The sequence below is a fragment of the Pinus tabuliformis genome, chromosome X, assembly GCF_031772625.1.
Source record: "Pinus tabuliformis cultivar Carrire ecotype Pingquan chromosome X, CPIR1, whole genome shotgun sequence".
In the NCBI taxonomy this organism is placed as follows: domain Eukaryota; kingdom Viridiplantae; phylum Streptophyta; class Pinopsida; order Pinales; family Pinaceae; genus Pinus; species Pinus tabuliformis.
In genome coordinates, this window is record NC_142308.1 from 163,402,962 (window position 1) to 163,425,911 (window position 22,950).

The 22,950-nt window shown below is 40.1% G+C and overlaps 1 protein-coding gene across 1 annotated transcript in view; it reads left to right on the plus strand.

The window, feature by feature from the left end:
• The window catches only part of LOC149138963 (poly(ADP-ribose) glycohydrolase 1-like), a 437,544-nt gene that overhangs the window by 390,113 nt on the left and 24,481 nt on the right, over positions 1-22,950 (plus strand). The gene's annotated exons all lie outside the window — the stretch shown is intronic.

Here is a 22,950-nt window from a genome sequence, read left to right on the forward strand (position 1 = left end):
ATTAACTAAAAGTGGGTTTTAAGAAAAATTCAACTTTTTCCTCAAAGTAAGAAATTCAATGGTGGAGATTAAAAGATGATCAAACTATTTTCAACAGTCGAGATTATTGTGACAAAAATCCAAAAAAGCTAGTTGTTATTTCCCACTTGGATGGAATTCTCTATAAATAGGAGTCATTTTGCTTCTATTGAATATCTTTGGATGATGTAAAATTTTGTAACGCTGGTATTGACCTACTACTCTGCTGGCAACATTTTGTATCATAATAGAAAGACTTTTGGGTTCAATTCATTGTGTTCTTCTTCCGCTGATCTGTGGTATGTGTTAGCTATGTGTGATCCTATTTTGAGTTGAATATTGATTAATAATTGTTATTTCATTTGTCGGTGATAAGAACATTTTATTGATATACTCAATCTTAGGTAATCTGATTCACTATATGATCTAACAATTTTCTTGAGAATATAATAGAGATTTACAGGTACGCTAGCCCTTGGTCTCCAAGTTCATAGATTATGGGGAAAGACTGACTATGTTTGGGCTTTGAGATTTCTATATGGTATTTGTTTTTGCAAGAGGGTTTCAACATATATTTATTTTTTTGAAAATATACTCATCCATTGTTATTTATCCAAAAATTATTTTCTCCAAAAATCTTAAATTTTTAAATATTATATATTTGTAAATTTTTTCTAACTTGTTACTGTTCAACTTCAAACTAGCAGGGGGTCCTAGAGGGGTACTTGCTTGTTCAAGAGAAACAATGAAGTTAAAGCCCACTGTCACCACAACTAAAACTTACTACTGTTTACGAACTTTCATTGATGGGAGGAGACACGATATACAAAGAATCACTTATAAAGGATAGATCAACTAAGATGGGTGTGAAGTGATCTCGGGGACCCTTTCCTAGGGGAGGCTCGAATGGGACTTGCTTGCTTCTTAAGCGAGGTACAAAGCTTTCTTAGAGAAAGGGATAAGGATTTAAGGGCTAGGTTTAAGGAGTGTGAATTGTAAAGGAGCTTCCAAAACCCTAAAATCCTTCTTGAACTTGGCTTCCCAAGTGGTTTTTGAAGAGTTGACTTTTCAAAGGTATGGGACCACACGGGACCAAGTGGACCCTAGTTAGGTCAAGAGGGAGGAGTTTAGCAACCAATGGTAAATTTGGCCTAAACGAGGAAAAAGGGACCAAAGAATTGATTTTCAGTTGAAGGTGAAAATGATCCCTATGAGTAACTAGCCTAGGGAATCTTAGGGCAAAAATCAATCTCGAGGCTAGGGCTTGGGATATCTCACAACCCCACTGTTGGAATTTCCTCAAATTTGGAGGAGGTCTATGAGAGATGCCAGAGTAGTTGAGGCCAAGAGATCGAAGTTTTTCTATGGGTGGATTGTCGGGAAAATGATACCCTAAGAGCCCTAATGTGGCTAGACCTAGAATAAAGAAGGAGAGGTGAAGATAAATATTTCTTTAAGTGATCACCTTATGGTAGACCAGTGCCTAATCCTTTGGGGAGATTGGAGTTAAGAAGAATATGAAGATAGACTTTGTTTTTAGGTCAATGAGGCCTTCAGATTAACTTCGCTTGTCACTAAGGCAAAGGAGAGCGACCTTAAAAGCTTTTATACTTCAAGGTGAAGTGGCCAATGTTTAAAACTCCGACTCCGACTTCGACTTGGCTGAGGGTCGACTCCGACTCCAACTCCGACTTGGTATCGACTCGGTCGACTCGATTTCAATGACTCAGTCATTGTAAAAAATACATTAAATATTTATTTGTTATAAAAACACATAATTTTAAAGATTTTCATCTATGTTTCCAAACACACGACATTAGAATATAGATAGAAGACAACATATGGTCAAAGTAGGCTCATGAATATATCCATTATATCAAAATGGCACCCAGTGCACTGTCCAATACATACACAATGATGATATAGAGATCAAAACAAAAACACGTAACCAAGGAGGCTAGAAATGACCTCTACAACAAAAGCTTGTGACCAGTACTACTGGCTACTGCTAGAGTTGCCAACATCTTCTGGCTCAGTGTTACTTGGGAGCAGGAACGTCATTTTCAGAAGCTCCCAGTTTGGGAGCGAATCCCGGAGGAGTTTGACAACCAATGTCACTAACATCAAGGTACATAGAGGGATTGGTGCTCTTGATTAAATACAAGTTCCATACCCTAATACATGACAAAATTCAATGGAAACTGTTAGTGTCAGTCTTTCCAGCCTTCCTCCAGTGATCAAATATGCTCTTACAAAGTGATTTTGAAGTGTCAAGGTCAAATTTTGTCATTTCAGTGAGTTTTCAAGCAAAATTTGGTCACTAGGCATTAGGTCTAGGGTTTGCTGTCACTCCTTTCAAAATTTCCCAAATGCTAATCCATGTCATCATTCAGCTGAGTCTATCATCATTCAGAGGGTTGTCATTATCATCTCAGTGTCTAATGAGTCTTTTTACACCTTGTCCATGCTTCAGTTGCGCCTAGGTAAGGTCATTTTCCTCTCCTAGGGTTTTGAAGCCAATTTCTCTTGGACGGTCAAATCATCGGCAAAACTTGTATCCTGATGTTCATACACCTTCCCCTATCCTTAAAGTACCTTACCAAATGCTTCCCATCACTGAGATTCCCCAAATTCCTCATTTTCGCACAAACCCTAGTTTCTTGCTACAACCTGGCAATTTTCTAGGTTGGGCCTGTGTTTTGCCCTTTTGGACCCCTTCCCCTCACTCAATCTCTGAGATTCCACTTTCCCCTGCTTCCTAACATCCCTCCCTACTTCCAAAAATTTCCCCAAGAATTTAGAAGCCTCTTATCCCCTTCATTTCGCTTCATTTCGACAAAATATCTTGTTTCACACATCGGGATAAGTTTCACTCAAAAGATGTTTCAGAGAAATCAAAGATGAATTTTGGAAAACTGAGAGAGGTTTTTGTCCACAACATGCCAAAGAAGAAAAACCTCCTTCACTTTTTGCACAGGTGTCATGGTTTTAGAGAAATGTCAAAAATACAATCGCCAGATCCAAGGAGGTTGGCCAAGGCACTAAAACGAAGAAAAGGGCCCGATCCCCTCCACATCTTGGCTGAGGCTTCCTTGAAGGAGCATGGTGCTAAATGACTCAACTCCAGCACAAATTTCAAAAAAAAATTGAGCATTTTTGGTCACTTGTGAATTTTTGGGCTAAAAACAGGTTTTCTTCACCAACGCGTAGCGCGCCGCGCGCGACCCTTTAGATGGGCAACTCCATTTCAGGAAAACTCAGCATTTTTGGATTTGTCATGCAAAAATACACCTGCTCAGCAATTACCAAGAGATTTCATCAAGTTTTGAGCCTCCAGAAGGTCAAAAAACAAGCAAAAAATGACTTTCTGCCACTTTTTTGACACACAGGAAGCAGTCTTGGGAGATTGCAATTTTGGAGGGGCAAATGGACACCAAATTCAGAAATTCCACTTGGGTTGGAAAGTAGACATCCAGACCTTTCCAACAAGCCCACTTTTGCCTCATTTAGACACCTGGAAGTGCCTCAAAAGTTGCTCCAAAGGCGCGCTACGTGTTCAGAATCAGAGTGCTACGCGTTGGGCAATTTTCACAGAAATGCACCTACAGCTCAACAAAACGCAGTTTTGACTGGATTTGACTTTTTGGAGTGAATTTTGATCCTCCTTGTTGTAAATGATGTAATTTTATGATATTTTGACACTCATTTATCTCTTCTAGAAGATTCATTCATGAGATAGGCAAAAATTTAATGAATGAATTGGTTTCCTAGCTTATAGAGGCAAGTTGTTTTGACTGCCTAGATTTTAGTGCTCAGTTTGGAATTGGTTGAAACAGCTCCTAGGATAGTGAGCTCGACCCCTAGAGGCAAGGAAAGATGTTAGATTTCCTATATTATGTACTTTCTTGGTCATTTTCATGGTTGGACTCTTGAGGGAGAAAGCTTCTATTGTATTACTCATTGTATCTCTGCAATTTTGGCAAAGGAAGAAAGACCAGGGTTTTGCAGTCCTTTTTGGGATTCCTGTGGTTACATGTATTGATGGTGTGATTCTCTTTGTACTTGTAAGTTTGTTATGTGAATCTTCTTCTTACTTTTTCTTCTGCAAATTAGGCAAATGAAGTGTTAAGGTAGAATTCATGGTTGCTATGCTCTGCCTTTAAGTTTGCTTAATATCAATGTTTTCAGCTGTTTAAGGAGAATTCAAGGTGATTGCTTGCTCTCCTTAGCTCCTCACCAGTCATTCTCATCCATCCAAATCTTTCAAAGGCATCAATACAGTCTCCTACCTCGCCCCAAAGAACCCCCTGCGAACAGTGTGTCCAATCCCCGCACCCAAAATTGTCTTTCCCCGACTTTCCACCAAAACCGTAAAAATCCCAATTCAATCCTTTTTATATCAGTTTACCAGCCTAAAATCAGTGTTCTTTATTGGTTATCTCTGCCCGTTGAAGATCTTTGCCGAGATAGACCGGAGAGAGCCCTCTCCTGCCCCGTAGGGCTAGCTACGAGGCTAAGTGGTTTGATGTTGCCTTGGAGTTTGCCTTTCTCAGCCCGAGGTGAAATTTCAAGCGCTAACAGAAACATTGCAATCCCCCAATCTTGAAAAACTGATAAGTCTACTGGATTTTGAATGAAATCTAAAATTCTACTTTCTCCATATGAAATCCAATGAGGCCGGAACCACTCTCAAACATCCTGAGTCATTTCATGGTACATTCTACTTAATCTTCATTTTCATCCTTTTACTTTAAGAATTTAACATTACCATGAATAGCATATCAATACTAGGGATCAGAGTCAGACAGGGAAACCCATGAGTCAGACAGGGAAGTCCAGGGAGTCCCCCACACTCAAAAAAAAAAAAACGGTTTTTGGGGTTCACTGGCCATTGTCTGAAACCCGACCGGGTTGATACGGACTTGGCCGAGCCAGCCGGGTTAATATCGAGCTGGTCGAGTTGTGTAACAACTCGGATGGCTCGGTATTGACCCGGCCGGCCGAACCGGTTTAATGGTCGGGTCAAATTTTTTTTGACCGACTCGGACCAACTCGGTCGAGTCGGTTCCGAGCCGGCTAGGTTTAAAAACACTGGAAGTGGCTTATCAAAATAAATTCAACCATAGAATTATCCCTAGGAGAATTCATTCAACATACATGGCCATACATAGAGATATGCTATATAGAAACATAATTCCGTAATTTTGCAGTAGATGCATGCAACAAGTTGCAAATAGCCCTAATATAGCGAAAATCTCATTATCAATGCATGTGACAAAGTAAAATAATAATAGCATTAAATTTGCACTTACATGTAAGAGAATATATCCAACCACCAATAGACTTGCCAATCATGAAGCTCCAAGATAAGAAAAGAGAATACATACATCAATATTAATCCATGCTCCAAAATTTCATCCACCTAGAAGGAATAACGCAAATCTCAAGAGAGATACAAGTCCAAACCAAGTGATGATGAGAATTGAACTCTCACCATTTGTATTTATACACTCCTAATGAGTTTGATTTAGCTATTTGAGCCTACATTAGTCCCTAAAATAAAAGTAATGTGCAAATAACTAACTTTTGGTGACAAGCCCACCAAACTAGCTCGTAAAAAAAATAACAGGCCTCTCAAGAGGTCGGATGATCAATGATACATGTCATTGGGTTCTCTAAGAAGCTTGATGAAGTTCATAAGTGACATAATGATGATTAGGACTCCCAAAAGTAATGGACAAGGGGTTGGCCCCTTGTTCTCCACATAATAAACCTGTGGTGCTCCCAATGTGTGTGACGGCACACTAGTGACCTCATGGATCTCCAAGTAAGTTGAAGATGCCTGTAGACCATCTGTGAGGGCTTTGATGATGGTGCAAGTGATGCCACATCAACATACAAGCCCTAGGTCATCTGCCAAGTGCATGGTACAGTCGTGGGGTTGGGTGGGCAAAGGTGAACTGGGTGCACCTTCCTCGTCCAAAAGGTGAATCTCGAGCAATCTCTAAACATCTCTAGGGATCCATGGAGTGTTGTCTATTATTGTGTGAAAATTTCTAAACTGAAATTCTACTACTATAGCAACTGATTTATTTCACCTACTTATTATTCACAATAAGTTATTTATGAAATCCCTTCAGTAAATATTAAAATAAATTCTACTGCAGTTATCACACAATTACCTAGAGAAAAAATACATGCACAAGAACCAATCACATCAACATAGTTATTTTTGGACAATTGTCCCCGGAAAAACCCAATGTGGGAAAATCAGTGCAGCAGATGAGGGCTTTATTAATCCTCAGTACCAATTGCTTTTACAAGGAATGATTTTACAGATAAACTGAAAGAAAACACCGGAGACTTTCCCTTTGAGACCTTCTAACACTTTGGAGACCCTGCTCCCACTTCTGCGTCACCCCTGCATCACTCTGCATGGCTCTGAGTGGTTCTGCGTCACCCTGCGTAGGCTCTGCGTCTCTCTCTGTGTTGTCTCCCACTGTCCCTGCGTCACCTCCTCCTCTATCACTGCCTGCTACTGATGCCCTCCTCTTCCTCCACCCTGCAACTCTCCTTTTGAAATCAATCTCCTCTCCTTGAGAATTGATTTTCCTTGAGATACTGAGTATCTGCAAGTGTGTCTCGAATGATCCTCAAGTCTTTTTATACATTTCCTGTTGACGAATCAACGACCGAGATTAAGTCCCTAATCAATGGCTAAGATTAAAACAGACTTGATCCTCGTCTCTTAGAAGCTTCTCACCCTTATCTTTATTAATACCCATTAATATTTTTATTTTCTTAAGTTTAGACTTAGGAACCCATTAAAAATATTAATTATTTTAATAACTCCTCATCTAGGTGGAATTTCTCAAAATGATTTTTGGTTCTTGGAAATCTCATGCACCTTAGCCTCTCCTCCAAATTTCAAGGCTAGAGCATATTCGATGCTACCGAAAATCAACACTCCCTCTTAGCAAGGAATGTGCTCTAGCAATATTTCACTATAGAAATATCACGTTGATCTTTCGTATTAGTACCTATGCTGATGCTTGGCCTGTTGCCTCACATCGCCTGCATTGCTGCTTCCTGTACTGTTGCCCATGACACTACCACTGTCGCACCTGTACTGCAGCTCCCTCTCAACATGCTGCATGATGCTGCCCATAGCACTGTGACTGCTAATTGCTGCACTGCAACTCCTGACACCTATCCATTTCTGCTCCTGAAATGGATTCTTTACCATCCCCATCTTTTCCCTGAAATAAACAAACTTTGTTCTTCCTATAGTCTTGGTGAGGATGTCTGCCCCCTGTTCTCCTGTAGGAGTGTATCTCAACTGTACTGCCCCTCGTTGGACACAGTCTCTGACAAAGTGACACCTAATGTTAATGTGCTTCGACCGATCATGAAATACTGGATTCTCAGAGAGTTTGATGCAACTCTGATTATCACACATGATCCTGGTCGCTTCCATCTTTCTCCTGAATAGATTCACAAGCAATTTCCTAAGCCATATAACTTCGACTTCGCACAAAGTTGTGCTAGCTGCCATATATTTTGCTTCAGCTGAGCTCAGAGCCATGGATTTTTGTTTCCTACTGCAACAGGACGTCATTCCTGATCCAATGTTGAAATAGTACCTAGTTGTACTTTTCCGATCTACTGAACTTCTAGCTTAGTCTACCTCAGTGAACCCACTTAGCCTGATGTCATTGCCTCTGGTGTACAATAGTCCATGCTTGATCGTTCCTTGTATATACCTGAGAACATGTTTGGCTGCTACCCAGTGGCCCTCTTAGGTTTTACCATGAACTAATTGAGGGTGTTGACAGCGTAACAAATGTCTGGCCTGGTATTGACCAGATACATCAGGGACCCTATAAGCTGTCTATACAAGGTGGGATCAACGTCTTTATCTTCTGATGCATCAATCATTTTCCAGTTGGTGATCATTGGAGTAGCCATAGGTCTATAGTCCTGCATCCTGAATCTCTTCAAGATTTCTGTAGCATATCTCCCTTGTCCAAGGAAGATCTCACCCTTCTGCTGCCAAACTTCCAACCCCAGGAAATAATGCATTTTTCCCAAATCCTTCATGTCAAATTCTGTTGTTAGGTTCTTCTTGCAGTCTTTGATGAGCCTGGATGATCTTGTCAAGAAGAGATCATCCACATATATCACTAGGATTAGAGGCTCATTCTCTACAACCAGATAGTAGAGCTTAGGGTCTGCGTCACTCTTGACAAACCCCATTTTTTGCAAGTAGCCATCAATTCGACCATACCATGCCCTAGGTGCTTGTTTAAGCCCATACAAGGCTTTCTTTAATCTGCATACATGAAATTTCTTCTCATGTGTCTCAAAACCTTCTAGCTGTTCAATGTATACTTCCTCTTCTATTACCCTGTTCAAGAATGACATCCTGACATCCATATGATGAATTTCCCACCCCATCTATGCTGCAAGAGATATCATGGTTCTAATAGAAGTATACCTGGCTATTGGGGCGAAGGTTTCTTCGTAGTCTATCCCTTCCTTCTGAGCGTACCCCTTAGCCACAAACCTAGCTTTGTATTTCTCAACACTGTCGTCTGCAACATATTTGATCTTGTAGATCCATCTCGAACCTACCACTGATCTGTCTTGAGGCCTAGGTACCACTTCCTAGACATCATTGACCATTATAGAGTTGTATTCCTCCACCATAGCATCCACCCATACTTGATGTTGAATGACCTCCTGAAAACTAGAAGGTTCCCCAACCTGAGCTTGTTCTTCCACTGGTTGTAGGCACGTCTATTAGCTCTTCCTCTTCCTGAGATTCCTCTTGTTCTGAAGCTTTGTCTTCAGGAGAATTTCTGGTACTAGTTTTCGTTGGTTGAAGTGGTTTGACCAACGACTCGTCTTTCGACTGCTCCTCGGAAGGCATTTCTCGAGATTTCCTGAAAGCTCTATCCTCCATGAACTTTACATCCCGCTGAACAACTACCTTCCTACTACCTGGAAGATAGACTCTATATGCCTTAGCATTCTCACTATATCCCATAAGATATCTTTTCTTAGCAGTTTGATCTAATTTCTTTCTCTTCTCTTCGGGTATACGACAATATGCTAAACTCCCAAATATCTTGAAATGACTGACTTCAGGTGTCTTCCCGGTGAAGACCTTCTCCAGAGTGATTTTGCCCAATGCCTTGTGAGGAGTCTTTTTCTAGACATAAACTGTCGTGCTGCATGCTATTCCCCACAAGAATTCAGGCATATCCTGATCATACAACATTGCCCTAGATGCTTCGACAATAGTCCTGTTTTTCCTTTCTGCTACTCCATTCTACTCCGGATTGTAGGGAGTTATCCACTCTCTTTTGATGCCTTCCTTAGCGCAAAAATCGGTGAAGTCCTTGTCAACATACTCTCCACCATTGTCTGAGCGCAACACTTTTATCTACTTTCTCGTCAGATTCTCCACTAGAGTCTTCAACTCTTTGAATCAACCGAAAACCTCATCCTTGGTTTTCAGAATGTAGATCCCTTTTGTGGAGATCGGTCCACAGATGTCTGAGTGTATCAATCCTAGCACACTCTTAGCCCTATTGTTACTTCTGGAAAATGCTGCTTTAGCACACTTTCTAGAGTGCACCCTCTGCATACATCATCTCGTTCAGTACTTAGTTCTGGAACTCCTGATACTGATTTCCTGAGAATTCTTAGAGCCCCATGGTGTAAGTGTCTCATCCTCCTATGCCATAGTTCATTCAAATCTTTGCCTCCATTACTGCCTATCAGTGCCATTGGTGATTCTAGCTGCAACCTTTACAACCTGTTACTTCTGATTCCAATCTGGGCCTTCTTTTTCCAACTTGGGTGTTTGACATATACTTTCTCCTTAATGAAGAAAACGTCATAGCCCTTGAGTGGGTGCCTCTGCATCATGCTCTTGACCCATAATTGATTTTCCTCTCCTGTCGCCAGATCTTTCCTCTGATACCATTTGAACATTTCTAAACCGAAATTCTACTACTGCAGCAACTGATTTATTTCACCTACTTATTATTCACAATAAGTTATTTACAAAATCCCTTCAGTAAATATTAAAATAAATTCTACTGCAGTTATCACACAATTACCCAGAGAAAAAATACATGCACAAGAACCAATCACATCAACACAATTATTTTTGGACAATTGTCCCCGAAAAAACCCAATGTGGGAAAACCAATGTAGCAGATGAGGGCTTTATTAATCTTCAGCAGCAATTGCTTTTACAAGGAATGATTTTACAGAGAAACTGAAAGAAAACACCTGAGACTTTCCCTTTGAGGCCTTCTGACACTTTGGAGACCCTAATCCCACTTCTGCATCACCCTTGCGTCACTTTGTGTGGCCTAGCGTGGCTCTGAGTGGTTCTGTGTCCGTCTGCGTCAGCCTGCGTAAGCTCTGCGTCTATCCTTTGGACTACGTCTTTGTCTGTGTTGTCTCTGACTGTCCCTGTGTCACCTCCTGCTCTGTCACTACCTGCTACTAATGCCCTCCTCTTCCTCCACCCTACAACTCTCCCTCGGAAATCGATCTCCTCTCCTTGAGAATCGATTTTCCTTGAGATACTCAGTATCTGCAAGTGTGTCTCCAAATGATCCTCAAGCCTTCTCTTATACTTTTCTTGTTAACGAATCAACGACCGAGATTAGGCCCCTAATCAACGGCTAAGATTAAAACATATTTGACCCTCATTTCTTAGAATCTTCTCACTCTTATCTTTAGTAATACCCATTAATATTTTTATTTTCCTAAGTTTAGACTTAAGAACCCATTAAAAATATTAATTATTTAATAACTTCTCATCCGGGTGGAATTTCTCACAATGATTTCTGGGTCTAGGAGATCTTTTGTGCCTTAGCCTCTCCTCCAAATTTCAAGGCTAGAGCACATCTGATGCTACCAAAAATCAACACTGTGGAGGCCCATGGCTTTCAACACACACCCTACATATGCCAATGTAGTCCCCTGGAGGGTTAGGACCCCGTATAGGGAGACCAAACCCAAAATGGAGACCATTTGTAATCCTACATAAGATCCAATGCATCCCCTAGCCTTCCAATACAACAAATCATCAAGAAAATCAAGTAAAAGAAATTACAAACCATGAACAACAAGTGGAGACTTCATAATGGCCATTCCCTTCCATAGTGAGCTTTGGCATCTGCTAATGTCTCCAAGCTCCACATGGGGTTAACCAAGTATCCTTTTAAGTGGTTTCTATTTCTAAAGGGGATAGTATGTGCAAGGTACATCCTTTAAAGGGTGATGGCATGTGATAAAGGGATGAATGGAGCAGGGAATAAAATGGGCAGCCCTGGGCCACATGCTGGGCTACAAAGGAAGCTAATAAAAGGGAAGCCCACACTTGGGTATATAATTTATAGGAGGGAGCAATTGTGTTACATGAGGTGCCCCGACCTTGAATTTTCCACCCCTCTTTATATGCCTTTTTCCTTTCATGATTTTTCTTTAATTAACTGCTCAGGGCTCTAGGGGTAAGAGCATGTTGTGTGAGGTATAACAGTGGATACCCCCTTTAACGTAGGGCGGTTCATTGCCCATCAAGGGTTGGGACAATCATGAGTTCCTTAAGATAAAGAAGGTTCATCTAGGCACTGTAGGAACCAGGGTGATGGCCATGATAATGGGGTAGAGCTCATGTATTGGCTTTTTCCCACGTGCTAAATGTGTTTGTCTTGGCCATATTTTGCATTTTGTGGTACATTTTCCTGTTGAATGTGGCCAATTATGCTTTTACTTTATTTTCAGCCACATCAACCTTCGGGGCATCATTTCAGGTCTGACACAAGGTATGGGCAAAGGGGAAGGGAAAGCGAACCCTATATGTGGACCCAGGTGAGGAACGTGGACCCAGGTGGGAGAAATGATGAATGGGGTTATAATGAGCAAAAGGGGAGTAATATATATGGATGAGGGAGCGAGACCACGCAACCCATATTGGGGTTTCCAATGTAGTACCATCCCTAAATCCCAAGGGTCAGTAAAAAAGATCCCACGGGGCTAGGGTCCAAGGTTAACATCCAAAAGTGGTCTAGGGTACAAGGGCATAGACCTAGCCCACCCTTTCTACTGAATCCTCCCATTAATTTGTGCTCAAACAAGGCAAACTGCAATACTCAATTACCAAATGACAAGGCATACCTCTAGCTTCGGGAGTCCCACCTTCAAACATACGATCATGGCCTAAGTTGCAGGAAACACTGGCAGGGGGAGAGTTTCCGTACGGAAAAGGAAACACAATGCGGAAATGCATAGGTACGGCCCAGAAACGCGTTTCTGGCCGTACTAACACATTTCTCGAGGTGGAAACATGGCCAGTACAGTCGAAAATGCGTTTCTGGGCTGTACGACGCCGTTTCCACATGCAACTTGATTTTTTTTACTTTTTATTTTTATTAATTTGTCTTCTAATTTTTAATTAGGTTTTTCTAATGCCTTCTAGTTGCTTGTATAAAGTTATAAAAGCGAAATTTTTCCCTAGTGTTGATATGCAGTTCATCAGGAAGTTTGAGGCATATGCAGTTCATAGTAACACCTTTATTTTTCATTTTCATCCTTTTACCTAAGTTTTTAACATTACCATTAAATGACTTAGGATGCTTGAGAGTGGTTTCGCCCTCATTGGATTTCATATGGAGAAAGTAGAATTTTAGATCTCACTCAAAATCCAGCAGACTTATCTGTTTTTTAGGATTTCAGGATTGGAGGTATTGCAATGTTTCCATGGGATTTTATCTAATCAAGAGAACCAAGCCCTCTATGCAAGGGAGACTCCCAATAATCAAGAGCATGTTGGGTACTAGGGTATGAAACTTGTATTTAATCAAGAGCACTAAGGTCGTTCGACTATGTAGGAGGAGACTCCCAATCAAGCACGAGACAAGAAATTAGAAATTTCTCGTGGCTGATTTTGGATATTTCTATTTTCATTATGTGATCATTCATGAGTAAATGTGATGTAAATTTAGAGACTTATAGTTTATGCATTGACAATTGACAATTTTATCATAATGTAATAAATTTGAATGTATCATATATGCTTTATGATTGCACATATTTCTTAAATGTCCTAATATATATATATTCGCGTTTCCCTGTTTCCAAAATTTTGGGGGGGTCACGTTTCGTACCCGTGCCCGTTTCGGAAACTTGTACCCGTTTCCCCGTTTCGTGCAACCTTGATCATGGCAGATTGGTGAGGGATTACATGGCTAGTTCAGGAGGTGAAGAAATGGCACGATGAGCTAGTTGGTTTCTGCAAGGGGCTGCCAACGAAGGACCATCTTGGAGAAATTTTTTCTCCTAGGGATATCACCCACAAAATGGTGGGTAACATTTGGCTCCAACTAGGACGTGATCTCTCGAAGAAGTGGATGAAGCTACTCGAACGGGAGGTCACAAGAACTCCAACAATCTCTTGGTTACTGTAGGCCTATTACCTGCACATATAATAGATGGGACAAAACACAAGGCAACATGCTTTTGCGACGTCTCATGATTGCACACGCTTGGTGTTAGGCCGTAAAATCAACCGAAAAATAAAATATGCAAATGCAGCTAATCTATCATGAGAAATATCATATGATGATAGTTCTAATGCGAAAATCAACATGCAATGCATCCTACCCTAACATGCATATAGTAAAAGCAATACTAAGTGTAATTATAAAGCAAGTGCAACCAACATATCATCATGTCACTATACATATGCCTACTAGTATGATTACTCATGCAACAAAACCTAAAGCGAATGCGGACATAATCACATGGAGGGTGAAGTGGGTGGGAGGTGGGAAAACGTGATCTCCATTTCATGTAAAAGGAAGCCCTAAGAGAAGGGGAATAGGTCAATCTAGAAGTGCGGGGCTTTCCCTCTAAGTACACCATGATGAAATGAAAAATCAATATTAAAAATTCCCTATCACAATCATTGCTTATAATATTATGCTTTGTAGATGCCATAAGGTCATGATGAGAGAGGAACGAAGGGTGAGGGACAAAAGAAGTGCAACAAGTAGGTTGCCCACAGTGATGGTCACAATGAGGAGGGGAGGTTGCGGAGAGACCATAATCTTGAAGATGAGTCAAAGTAGATAAAGTATGTTCAATGAAGGGTTTTCCCTTGACACCATATTTGAAAGCAGACAAAGGCTCATGATCACTTGAGATCATATGAAAAGGGACGAGGGACTCACTTGAGGAGGACTCAAGATGATGAATAAGAGGGGAAGGCAAAGGGAAGGGTGAAGTGTCATATTCAACGGGTCTTTCTTCCCCAAAATCATAATCCAAAGGCTCAAGTGATTTGAATATATAATCATAAGGGGGATAGGTAGGAGCCTCATTGATTTCCTCATTATAAGCATCAAAGGTTTGGTTTTCCTTAAAAGGAGAATCGATTATTTCCAACTGTCCTTCTTCGTGCAAGGGAAAATAATAATTCTCCTTTAGGAAGGTATTGACGGATATGTCATCGCAAGTAATGCCTGGGATAAAGGGAAAACCAATCTCAGCCCCATCCTCTTTGTCAGTATCATAAATGGGAGCACAATCAAATTTAGGCCCAACAACTTCCCATTTCTCCTTTTCTATGCGGGAATAATCTCCATTGTCATCTTCCAAGGAGCTAATGGGATCACCTTCCTCAAGGTTCTCAAAGGGAGAGTTATTAGGAGTGATATTCTTGAGAAAGGTAAGGTCAATCTCGACTTTACTTTCCATAGTCTCATCCTTCTCAATGCATGTGCTCTTAAAATCATCCTACTCATCTTGCGAACCCGAGGACTCATCTTCCTGCTCATCACCGAGACCCTCAAGGATATCTTGGTTGGTTGACAAGCGAGACCTCTCTTCTTCCCTCTTCTATTGGAGAACAATGGCTAAGGTATTTGTTACATGATTTGGTAAGATGCTTCTAGTGTTGAAATTTCTAAGTCTAATCGTTAGAAATTTTATCTGTATTCTTCTGGTTTATTTCTCCTACTTGTTAATTACAAACAAGTTATTTAAACATATAAACATCGAAATAAACACAATACAGTCTCAACCATCTACAGATCAACAGCTGAAAGAAATAGAAAACACACAAGTGACACCATTATTTTTGGACAACACGTCCCCAGAAAAACCCAACTTGGGAAAACTAGTGCAACAATTCTGAGGGTTTTTGTATTATGCAGTCTATCCCTGAGTACAACAGGGTGCCAAACTGGCTCACCTGATAAAGAAAAGTAATCGGCAATAATACCTCTCTATTCGGAAGCAGATATTCAGAAAATTTTCCCTATGAAACCCTCTCCAGCACAACTGAAGCATTGCGTCAGCCCTCTTGGCCTCTGCGTCAGCCTCAAAAATCTCTATGTCAGCCCTCTGAGGCACTGCGCAGCCTTTACGACCTTCTACGTCACTCCTGCTACCCTTTGCATGGATGACATAGGCCCTTTTGGCTCTACTCTATCTTAGCTAGCCTCTACGTGGCCTACTCTGGCTTTTGCGTCTGCCTCTCTGTCTCCGCGCTAGTCTCTCGGCACTATCTCTGCCTCTCTGTCCAGTACTCACTGCCCCTCGTTGCAAACTGATCACTGATTCGACTTTTCTTAGCAAACCCCACTCTAGAAAATCGAATGATTGATCACTCTGGTGTATCTCCAACTGACTCTCAAGCCTCCTCTTATACTTTTCCTGTTGGTCCTTCAATAGCCGAGATTACGTCTCTAATCAATGACTAAGAATAGATTTGGCTTGATCCATGTCTTTTATAACCTTCTAACCCAATTTTATATTAATATCCATTAATATTTTATTTTTCCTAAGTTTAGACTTAGGAACTCTATTAAAAATATTAATTATTTTAATATCTCCCAAACCAGGTAGAATTTGCCTAAACCATTTCTGGGTCTTGGAGATTTCATGTGCTTTAGCCTCTCCTCCAATTTTCATGGCTAGAGCACATTTGATGCTACCCCAAATCAACATCTAGGAGGAAAGCGCTAGTAGGGTTCTCTTTATATTCGCATTTCATCTTATGAGTCTTTACCTTCTTCGTGCAAATGGAAGAATACTTCACTAGAATTACATTCCCTTACTAACCCCTTGCATGACCTACTATATTCATCCATTCTTTCTTGCGTGATTTGAAGGCTTATAGGATCCAACTCTTTGTCATCATTAGAGGAGATATTCCCTTTCTCATTGTCATTATCTTCTATAACCGATGCTTTCTCATCAACCTCTCCTGCACTTGAGCTTTCTTCAATGTCGTCCAATTGATTACTCTTTGGTTGACTATAACATTTGTTATTGATTAGGTCAATTAGAATATTCAAAGCATAGGTTAGGCAAGCTAGGTCAAAAAGGCGACTAGGATCCCTCCCATAACAATCTTTCATCATGTTGAGTTATACTTGTGATCTATAAAACCTGAGCTTGGGTTCCATATCCATACCTTCCAATACATTTTGATAAGATTATGCATATTTATTCCCATTCTTTTGTAGTTCTTGAATGTCTTGGTCAGTGAGTTTTACAAATGTAGAACCAAGATTAATCTCTCTTTTATGATAGTTCATTTTCTATGATTTTGCATATTAGGATTAAAATGGAGTCGCCAGGGTGAATTAAAGTGCCTTGATGGATGCTTGCTTCACCCCTCAAGCATTAACTTTGAAGCTTAATGAAGAACTAGGGCTTCGCTCTTCTAACGGAGTCACCAATAATGATATGTCAATATGTCATCTGGGGAATAAAATACATGTTTCATGTCCCCAACAACAGGGCCAAAATGTTACCGCTCAAACTAGCAGGGGGTCCTAGAGGACTTGCTAGGTCAAGAGCAACAATGAAGCTAAAGCCCACTGTCACCACAGCTAAAGGTTCATAGACTTTCACTGATGGGAGGAGACCCGATATATAGAAAATTACTTATAAAGGATAGATCAACTTAGATGGGTGTGAAGTGATCTTGGGGACCCTTTCCTAGGGGAGGCTAAGGAATGGAACGTTCTTTCTTCTTAAGCAAGGAACAAATCTTTCTAGGTGAATGGGATGACGATTTAAGGGCTAGGTTTAAGGAGTGTGAATTGTAAAGGAGCTTACAAAACCCTAAAATCCTTGTTGAACTTGGTTTCCCAAGTGGTGTTTGAAGAGTTGACTTTTCAAATGTATGGAACCACACGAGACCAAGTGGACCCAGGTTAGGTCAAGAGGAAGGAGTTTTGCAGCGAATCATAAATTTGACCTAAACGAGGAGAAAGGGACCAAAGAATTGCTTTTCAGTTGAAGGTACAAAATGATCCCTATGAGGAACTAGCCTAGGGAAACTTAGGGAAAAAACCAATCTCGAGGCTAGGGCTTGGGATATCTCACAACCCCACTGTCGGAATTTCCTCAAATTTGGAGGAGGCCTAGGAGAGACACCAACGCAGTTGAGGCCAAGAGATCGAAGTTTTTCTATGGGTGGTTTGTCGGGAAAATGATGCCCTAGGAGCCCTAATGTGGCTAGACCTAGAATAAAGAAGGAGAGGTGAAGAAAAATGTTTCTTTAAGTGATCACCTTATGGTAGACCAATGCCTAATCCTTTGGGGAGATTGGAGTCAAGAAGAATATGAAGATAGACTTCGTTTCTAGGTCAAGGAGGCCTTAAGATCAATCTACTTGTTTCCAAGGCAAAGGATTCTTTGTGATCATGGTGTTCTTCGCATGAAGGATAAAAGTTTGATGAAGTATACACACATGCATTAATAATAAGAAGAAGAAGGTTAAGCTAACAAGAAAAAGTAAAAAGACTCCACAAATTGTTATCAAGTCAAGAAGAATCACACTACACTTAATTGCCCTTGATTCTTCAACATCCTGGAGCTCTGACGTCAACCCTCGCGGCTCAGACGTCAATTCCCCGACAAATCTCAGACTTCTACTGGAAGACTACACTGCTTCTACATGAGCCCTTTTGACTCTGCTTCAAGCATTGCGTGGGCCCTTCTAGCCCAACGTCAACCCCCCTTGGGTCTGTGCTGCCTCCTCCTAGTGTCTATCTGCCCCTCTGTTGTGTATGTTGGGCTCTAGATAAGATGCTCCAACCCAACTATCCCTGCCCCTCCCTGCAACAACTCGCTATCAAAATTCTCCCGATAGCTCCTCTGCTCTGCTTTAGAAAATCGAACTTTTGAACTCTCTGTGTCTCTTTCCAAGTGACCCTCAAGCCTCCTTAAATAATATCCTAATTGACATTCAACGGCCCAGATTAGAAGCTAATCAATGGCTAAGATCATTTATGCTTGATCCTCGTCTTCTTCTAGAAGTTACACCCACAATTTATATTAATACCCTTTAATTATTTTATTTTCCCAAGTTTAGACATAAGATCCCTTTAAAAATAATTAATTATTTTAATAAAACTGTTTTTGGGTGGAATTTCCCAAAACGCTTTCTGGGTTCTTTGGAATACATGTGCCCAAGCCTCCCTACAAAATTTGAGACTTAGAACACATGCGATGCTACCAGAAATCAACAGCCGCCAAGACAAAACCCCACTCTAGGGGAAAACCCAGTCAAAATTCTTCCTTCAGTAGATTCAATATGAGACAACCAAGATCCTTACAACTTAGACTCGAGACTACCTCCATCCATCAAGTCAACCTCGTCTCTATGTTTGCACTGAATCCTTATCACTGTTTTTGCACCAAGGCTTCATCACTGTGTTGTCACCGAGCACTGAACTTCTTCCTTGCACAAGCACCAAACTTCTTTATTGTGGTAGCATTGAACTTCTTTGCTGTGACATCACCTTGTTTCTTCACTATGATAATACCGAACTCCTTTATCATGATATTACTGAACTACTTCACTGTGATATTACCAAATCTCCTCATTGTGATATATCACCGAAGGTCTCCCCTGTAATGCGAGTTATGTGGTCACTGTAATGCGAGTTCATCTCTTCGCTATAATCCGCATACCTATAATACCTTTTCTGAGCTTTGGGTCTGAACCTCCTTACTACAATAGCATCGAATTTTCCTTTCTGAAATTCTTATTCGAACTACCATCTTGTCACCTAAGCAAAGTCCCTATACACACATATATAGCTTTTTGTCCATCATCAATGAGTCGACATGAATATATGAAGAGTTGTGTCATTGTATTAGGTCAACATGTGATCTTTTGAGGGAGGCCAACTTCATGAGAATTCTTTTTGAGGCCTACAACAAGGAGACCTTGATGGATGGAGGAGTCTTCAAACAAAATTGACTTTGACAATAACCTAAAGTCTACAATGGAGGCTTGACCTATGACAATTGACCCAAGCTTGACCTATTTCTTTTGACAAATATATTACATTTTGACTTCAAGTACAATTATGAAGCCCAAGCCTAGTTACATTGTTCAACACTCCCTCTTAATAGGGAGGTATTCATATTTACATATAACCATAGAGGTACATGGATGATCTCAAAACACATAATCTACAAAGAAGTTTAGGCACCGCAATGCCATGAACTAGATTCCTGACCAGGGGAATCTATCCATTGTTCTCTCAACAATTTAGGCACCGCAATGCCACAGACTAGATTCCTGACCAGGGAAATCTATTTGGGTGGGACTATAATGGACTCAAGATTTTAGCCTCTATATGTACTATCAGACTTACTTGCTAACCATTAACCCAAGGATCTAGTTGTGTATCTGAAATCAGAGCTCTATTACCAACTCCACCTTTCCAACTTCAGGACCTAGACATCAACACAAAGTGTTGGCCAGATGTCCTCCCAGGTAATGCTTCACTCACAAAGCCTCAATGCTCCTTGATCCAGTAGATCAATGACAAGAAATCTCTCCCGATCAAACTGATCGGTAACCAACATGCTATCAAAACCTTTGAGAGATTTATCTGTACAAACACAACCCTATGTTGCAGGAAACGCTGGGCCTAAACCCGTTTCTAGGTAGAAATGATATGGAAACGTGGAGAGGCGTTTGGTACAGCCTAGAAACATGTTTTAGGCCGTACTGCCACATTTCACGCGGGGGAAACTTGGCCCAATATGGCCTAAAATGCGTTTCTAGGTCGTACAACCACATTTCAACGATAAAGTGGTTTTTTCAGTTCTTTTATTTTTATTTTTAAATTTCGCTTCTTGCCAATTCAGGGGTGATAGAGGGAGCTATTGAAGATTGGAAACAATTTGTTTTGAGTGGGGCAGCCTAATGTTCAAGCCTATGGCCCTAGTGTTGATATGTAGTTCATGGTAATGTTAATTTCGTAAAGTAAAAGTGACATTCTCCTTTATCTTTCATTTTCATCCTTTTACTTAAGTTTTTAACATTACCATGAAATGACTCAGGATGTTTGAGAGTGGTTTTGCCCTCATTAGATTTCATATGGAGAAAGTAGAATTTTAGATCTCACTCAAAATCCTGCAAACTTGTCATTTTTTTCAGGATTTCAGGATTGTGGGATTGCAATGTTTCCATTGGAATTTTTCATGTACTAGTAGGGTATGGAACTTGTATTTAATCAAGAGAACCAAGCCCTCTATGCAGGGGAGACTCCCAATAATCAAGAGCGCCTAGGGTACTAGGATATGGAATTTGTATTTAATCAAGAGCACTAAGGCCATTCGACTATGCAGGAGGAGACTCCCAATCAAGCATGAGACAAAAAATTAGAAATTTCTCGTGGCTAATTTCAGATATTGCTATTTTTAATATGTGATCATTCATGAGTAAACTGTAAATGTGATGTAAATTTAGAGACTTATAGTTTATACATTGACATTGGACAATTTAATCATAATGTAATAAATTATATTGTATCATGTATGCTTTATGATTTCACATATTTCTTAAATGCCCTAATATATATATATATATATATATTACGTTCCCCGTTTCCAAAATTTGGTGGGGTCATGTTTCATATCCGTACCCATTTCGGAAACTCATACCTGTTTCCCCGTATCGTGCAACTTAAACACAACCCCAATTAATAATATACTTTCCTTCATACACTTTCCTTCATACAAAAGATTCCTCAATCATACACTTTCCTTCACATGCAACAACATATTGTTCAAAATGCATTATGCAATCAAAACCATGCTATGCCCTTCCTCTCAACCAGGAAGCTTTCCTCTATCCAGTCTCCCTCTTAATCTCAGGGAGATCTCTTTTATCTGGGCTCCCTCTTAACCCAGGGAGATAAACTTCTTCTTTTCGACATCAGAGAATCTTTTGTGGCTTCCATTCATCTAATCAGAGTTATCATCACCATTCACATCATACTTATCACATCAACTTTACTTTACAAACATCTTCATCATTTACTTGCACAACTTAGATAGCAAGTACAACCAAAACTATAGAAGCATGAAGTTAGCCATATCAAAATCTTATAATAATGGAAGCATTTTACAAACATAATCAGCAAGAGACTATACTTCGATATTTCAACTTCTTGCCCAGGTTTTGTTACAAACCCTAAATCACATTCATAGCTCATCAAGATATCAAACTCATTATATCTAGGGTTTCAATATTCTTTTAATGACATGACACGATCTTTCAATAGAAAACCCTAGAATCAAATCAGATTAATAAGTCTAACAACTTTCAAATTTCATAGATTAGACTTGCTACTAGAATTTCATACATATCATAGATTTTATACATGAGCTTCAACAATGAAAACCAGTCACAACTTAATCAACATCATGACTAATATTTACTAGGGTTTGATGTTGTCAGGCCAGGAGGTAACTCCATAATATGAATTTTGTTTTGGCATTAAGATTGCTCATGGATATATACATGGAGGGAGAGACTCTTGGGCTTCACCTCCCAGTGTCTCTTCATATTCCTAATCTCCTTATGTTCTATTTACATTATTTACATGAATTTCCTAATCCCAAAGATTAGGTGTCAACATTCCCCCCCTTAATTTGGAAGGATGTTGGTGAGTCCAAGCATCATTCTGAATCTTTCAAACTTTTCTCTTTCAAGCACTTTGGTGAAGATGTTTGCAATCTGCTCATTTGTGGAACAATGACATAGATGGATTGTCTTGGCCTCAACATGATATCGAATCAGATGGTATTTTGTATTGATGTGTTTCGTTCGATCATGGAACTTTAGGTTCTTGGGCAAATTTATTGTAAAGTGTTGTCAATCATGAGAGGAGTTGAATGCATTTGTTTTTGTTGCAAATCTTCCAGAATTTTCCTGAGCCACACAATTTCCTTTGTTGCTTTAACTGCTACCACATATTCTGCCTCCGTGTGGAATCTGTTGGAATTGATCGTTTGCATGATCTCCAGGAGTTAGCTCCTGATCCAAGACTCATAGCATAACCTGAAGTAGATACCCCAGTTTCTTTGTCTCCATCGAAGTCTGAATCAAAGTATCCAATCAAGCTAGAGTTGCCCAGTTGTGTATACTTGAGTCCAAAATCTTGAGTTCCCTTTAAGTACTTTAGAACTTATTTTGCAGCAAACTAACGTCCCTCACAAGGCATTTGCATAAATTTGGAGAGGATTCCAACAACAAATGAATGTCTAGTCTGATAATAGTCAGGTAGTTGAGACTTCCTAAAAGTTGTCTATACTTTGTTGCATCCTCAAATTCTTTTCCTTCAATGTATGTGAGCTTCAAGATCTGTTCCATTAGAGTAGTCAAATGATTGCACTCAGCCATGCCAAACTTGTTTAATAGAGATCCAATGTACTTCTAAGAGAGGAATATAAACTTCGGACGTTGAGTTACTTCAATACCAAGATAGTATTGAACATAACCCAAATCAGTCATTTCAAAACCTTTCCTCAATGCCTTCTCTATGGATGCAATGTAGCTCTCATTGTTCCCTGTCATCAATC